Source organism: Medicago truncatula, chromosome 8, assembly GCF_003473485.1.
Source record: "Medicago truncatula cultivar Jemalong A17 chromosome 8, MtrunA17r5.0-ANR, whole genome shotgun sequence".
NCBI lineage: Eukaryota > Viridiplantae > Streptophyta > Magnoliopsida > Fabales > Fabaceae > Medicago > Medicago truncatula.
In genome coordinates, this window is record NC_053049.1 from 6,766,628 (window position 1) to 6,772,627 (window position 6,000).

A 6,000-nucleotide genomic window follows, 5' to 3' on the forward strand; every position below is an offset into this window, starting at 1 on the left:
GATTTTCCTTGCTAATTTTGCTTTTTCTAGTAGTGAAGGGAGTCAGAAGGAAGAAGGAGAGTGATCAAACATTCACTCTAGAGAGACAAGTAAAAATCCCCTTATTATTCCTTAATCCATTTTATTATAGGAGAACCAAAATTACTCATTTCTTTTGACGATAACGTAATATATAGTGGGAAAGGAACATTCTAAATTCTTTCTCTTTTGCAATTCTGTATATTATTATTGTTATAATTTTGACCTAAAAGTTAAGATGGACACTTCAATCCCGGAAACCTTTACTACTATTTGAATTAGATGAAATAACAATTAGAAATTTATGATTCTATGATTATTTTCATTAGTAATTTCAAATTTTAAATTGATATATTATCAAGTCAGCGAACAAGTAATTTTGGTTATGCACTATTCCAGTTATTTTTGCTAGGTCTAAGGTACATTTGAAGTTTGAAATAAAAGCATTTTTTGGTCCTTCGATACATAATTTGATTTGAGTTAAATGATTGTTGAATCACCAGGAAGTCAAAGTTTTGAGAGTAAAGCAGATTTTAATTTGATTATTTTGTGTGGAATAGAATTGATGGTAGTAATGGATACTATATATGGTGCGTACTAGAAAAGATATATAGGATAGGTATACTTTTGGGTGGATTGGAGTCAATGTTAAGTTTTAAAGTTAGAGAACTAGTTGTCGAAATTATTTTAATTAATTAACATATCTTGATTGTTAATACTATTATTTTTATTAAAATGGCTATATTGGTAGACAAGTGACTTCATGTAACAGTACTGGTTCAAACTGGATTTCAAAATGTCAAAGTATACTCTATAAAGCTATCATCCTATTTAATTTAAGGGTTTGTCTAACATGTGCAATATTGTATATGTTAAAGGAACTAAAAATAGTAACTTTACATTGAAAAAGAACAATTATTTATTAAAAAGTTTTATAGTTAATATAAAATGCACAAGTTCCGATACAATTTTACTATTTTAAACTTCTTAACATGTACAAATTTGCACATGATAGAAAAACCCTTTTAAATTTAATTATCCTGATTATGTTTTATTTTCTTAAGTTTAAAACAAAATAATGTTGTAGGGTTTATTTTGATGGGGTAAATATGCATGATTATTAACAGCTATCATTTCTATAAACAAAAAAATTAGTAGGATTTAGTTGGAAATCATACACCCTTAACGGAACCTAAATCTTGAGCATAAATAAAGATTAGTAGAATTTAAAACTAAGTAAATTTTTAACTGTGAAGGTATAGATAGAGGGAGAGGAACAAAGACTACTAAAATGAGAAATTTAAGAACCGATGTTGTAAAGGTAAGGGCATCACTCCACGCGCTTATGTACGTGTATATTTGTATATATTTGTATTGTGATAATTATCATAGTGGTGTTGTTTTTGAAATGAATGTTATCTGTTATATGTTGTTGTTGTGATAATTATATTTGGTGGTTTTGTCTTGGCATGATTATATGTGTTATTAATTGTCTGGTGTTGTTTTAACATAAATATTACTTGTTAAGTAACTAAATTGGTGATTTAAAACTATATCCAAAGGTGGGATACTAGACTTTAGAGTTGAGGAGTTATTACCCAATGGTGGGGTATTTATGGAGACATTTATGCATTAGATGACTCAGACTGATGTCCAATGGTGGGGTACCGAACATCGAGTTTTAGGAGTTATTACCCAATGATGGGGTAGTGACGATTCATATGCATTAGGTGATTCAAAATAAAGCCCAACAGTGGGGTACTGAAGATCGAATTTTTAGGAGTTATTACCCAAGGGTGGGGTATTGCCCAACGGTGGGGTATATTGTCCAATGGTGGGACATTTGGCTCTGCTTAGAGGTGAAATCCGAATCATGAGCATTTGCATATAGACTGACCAATAGGGATTAACACATTTTAGTCAGGTTGTAACTTAAGGTGAGGTGTGGTGATTATGGAACTGAGTAATGTGTCTTGTACGGTCTATTTATTTGGTTATCTTTTGTGTAAATTTATATCTGGGGTTAATAGGCCTTTACCCCCCTGCAATATAGGTCACTTTTGGTTTTCCCCCCTGTAAAATTTTTTTTTTAAATTCCGTCCTTGTAAAATTTTTTTGTTTTGAAAAACCCCCCTAGCCCAGCTGACTGTGCATTTTCGCTGATGTGGCACGCTGAATCACCGTTTTCTGATGACGTGGCACGCTGACTGTATAATTTTTATTTTTTTAATTTTTTTTATTGTGTACACGTGGCATTTGTGATTTTTTTTATAAAAAAATAATTAAAATTTTTTAAAAAAACGAAAAAAATTTAAAAAATGCTGAAAAAATAAAAAAAATTATTAAAAAATTTATAAAAATGAAAAAATACCTGAAAAATTAAAAAAATCTGGAAATTTTTTTTATAAAAATTAAAAAAAATCTCATAAAATGAAAAAATCTAGAAGAAATTTTAATAATTAGAAAATTTATTTCGAAATTTTTAAAAAAAATTCAAATTTTTTCAGGAATTTGATCTTTTTTAGAATTATATTTTACGAGATTTTTTTTATAAAAAAATAGGAATTTTTTCCAGATTTTTTCATTTTATGAGTATTTTTCCGGTATTTTATCAGATATTTTCATATTTATAAATTTTTCTAGATTTTTTTTTTAAAATTTCCAGAATTTTTTTTTTTCACCATTTTTTTTCGTTTTTTTAAAAAAATTCAATTATTTTTTAAAAAAAAAATCACAAATGCCACGTGTACACAATAAAAAAATAAAAATTATACAGTCAGCGTGCCACGTCATCAGAAAACAGTGACTCAGCATGCCACATCAGCGAAAATGCACAGTCAGCTGGGCTAGGGGGGTTTTTCAAAACAAAAAATTTTTAAAAGGACGGAATCTAAAAAAAAAAATTTACAGGGAGAAAACTAAAAGTGACCTATATTGCAGGGGGGTAAAGGCCTATTAACCCTTATATCTGCATGCATATTTGTACTATGTTTGTTAGTTGGAGATGACCCTTACTTTTGGACAGATGACCGTCAATCTGTCTTTCCTCCTTGGTGGTGACGTCGGGGAGGCAAAGTGATCTAGTAGATGAAGACGCAAGTAAAACGGTGGTGCACATTTGGAGGCTTGATATATTCCGACACTGGTATTAGCCTTGTTGAGAAAACTTTTCACAAGCATCCAGAACTTTGACCAGTTAGGTGTAGTGTTGGGTAGAAAAAGGTTAAGTGCCTTGTTATTAGGAATATTATATTTTTTATGTAAAATTTACTATTTTAGAAATTCAAAGAGAAACTTATTTATTGGTTTATTTTAAAATTGACGAGTCTTACGTTACATTTATTATTTTAAAAGAAATATATATATATATATTCGTCTTTTTGCTAAGAATTTTGCTAATTAACGTCCGAAAAATCAGGTCGTTACACAAGGGGTCTTGTATATCTGTTTTATTCTTTCTCCTTTTAGTGATGATATTTTTCTGAGGCCTTTTTTATTTTCTGATTTAACAGAAAGGGGTTTGGTGGAATCAGCAAAAAAAAAAAAAAAAAGTGCATGGAGTTCTTTTTTTGTAATTGAGTGGAAATGACAGGCCCTATGGGACTAGAAATGTAGACAGTTGTACTTACATATGTTGAGATTTTAAGGCTTTGCAAGGTTTTATTTCTGCAAGGGGTCTTGTATATCTGTTTTATTCTTTCTTAGTGATGATATTTCTCTGAGGCCTTTTTTATTTTCTGATTTAACAGAAAGGGGTTTGGTGGAATCAAAAGTCGATAGATTTTTTAGAGATATTTTGGTGAATGGTGAATTATGGGCTGCTGGAGTGTCGTGGGTGTCGACTCGTTTAGATGTCTTCGTATCAGATGATCACAAAATTATTCTGAACAATGTATTAGGTTGTTGCCACAAAATTATATTATTATCAACAACAATAATCTTCGATGAGTCATTTATCGCAACAATAATGAGATTGTTGAGAGAAATAAAAAACTTATTACAACGACTTAAATTACACGTTGCTATATGTATATTAAAGAGTTAAACTATTCCCAGCAACAATAAATTTTGTTGAGAAAAATAAAAACCTATTATGACAACTAAAATTAGTCGCTACTATATGTATATAGAAAAGTTCTATTATTTGCAGCGACAATAATTGTTGTTGGGATATGTAATTTTCTCCAACAATAATAAAATTGTTGAGGAAAAAATAACTTATTGCAACAATTTAAATTAGTCGTTGTTATATGCATTTATTGTCAACAAATTGAATATCGCTGAGAAAAAGTTGCTGCCAAATATCATATTTCTTTTAGTGATATCTCATCAATACTTCTAATGAGAAAATCGTGCTCTCCCTACAAGAAAATCAGTGATTTGCTACGGTGAAAATGGTAGCTAATTCGTAGCTAATTCCTAGTAAAACATATTTAACTACAATTTAGTTGCGAATCATCTATCGCACTGATCGTTGCATGGATTGGACGGAAAATTATCTATCAAAATATTTCCTAGCCAATTGACAACTAAATCTAATAAAATCTTAGCTAGTCCCCTATTAAAATGTAGCAAAGTAGTGTTCAAAAGTTTATGTTTCCAAACTATTTCGCTAGGACATTGGCACAATAATTCTGCAGTAAATTCCTAGCTAAATGTTCCTAGCAATTTCTATACTAGTTTCAAGCTTTTTATATAATTTGATAATCATTATGACGATCCTTCTGATCAAAGTTGGTTTTTATTTTTCATTTTTTTTATAACTCTATCAACATTGATAATCGTTATTACGTGCTCACTTAATTGTCAATGATTAACCGTTAGTTAAAATTGACAAAATAATATATATTAATAGTGCTTTTCTCATCTATGTGTTTGTACTTGTTGAATAGATTGATAACACAACTAGAAAGCAATTTTCAAACTATATATCTCCGATATTCATTAAGAGAACCACTAAGTAATTTCATACGACCGTTAACAAAACCGAGCAAAAATAACTATCAAACTCTCATTCAACAGAAGTAGGGACACATTTTTGCAACTTTAAAGTATTAACCAAATATGTAGTATATAATAGCTTCTTTGCATCATCGAATAGAAGTGTATCAAATATATATCTGACTGTTCCTGGAGGTTCCGATAAAAAGTGCAGATAGATCTGTGGTCTGACACATAAGAAAAATAAGATATCTGTTAATGCATGTTCTCATGTTGCTGGGCACAAGTATGCTGGGAATAGTTCTATACAGTCCAGGACCAGATGTAGTTATATACAATCACTGGTAAGTTCAATGGCTTGATAATTGCATTACCAAATTTTGAAGATTTTTAGTGTTCATAGTTTAAATTGTAGTACATCAAAATCATTTATAGGCATGACAAAGACTATGTTGATGCTATTGATATTCCTATATATTGGAGGTTGGTAATTTTGTGATTATGCATTTTGTATCTTTCAATGAAATCATAATTTGAAGGAATTATGGTTGAGAAACCTGAAAGGGGAGAGGTTTATTTAGTAAATTTACTATCAATATATAGATTGATATATTAAGGAAAATTATAGTAGTTATAAGTTGTTAGAGAAGTTAGCTAATTAGTTATATTGTTTAGTTGGAGAAGTATATGACAAGATGCTTCAGAGGCTTACCTACCGCCGGCTCCACGAAACGCCACCAAATCCAACCAACATAGGGTTGTCAAAACCCCCCGGTGGGAAGCTTGTTTATCAGACAAAGAAGAAGAGATCAGCTAGTGGACCAATGTGCCTATTACTGGAAATTTAAGTCCGACAAAGTACAAGAGATCAAGGTACCTAGAAACAGAAGCTGGACCGTGAATCATGCATATTGTAGTATTTTATGTGGAGGCGCTGTTAGAGAAAGAATCATTCGAGCTTTCTTGGTTGAAGAGAAAAAGATAGTCAAGAATGTTCTGAAGATCCGAAAGAGAAAGGAAAAACAAGCTTTGAAGGGATGA

At 30.5% G+C, this 6,000-nt stretch overlaps 1 pseudogene; it reads left to right on the top strand.

Annotated features, from left to right (window-relative positions):
• Positions 1–5,654: 5,654 nt before the first annotated feature.
• LOC25500520 (60S ribosomal protein L34-like) lies at positions 5,655–6,000 on the top strand (annotated as a pseudogene).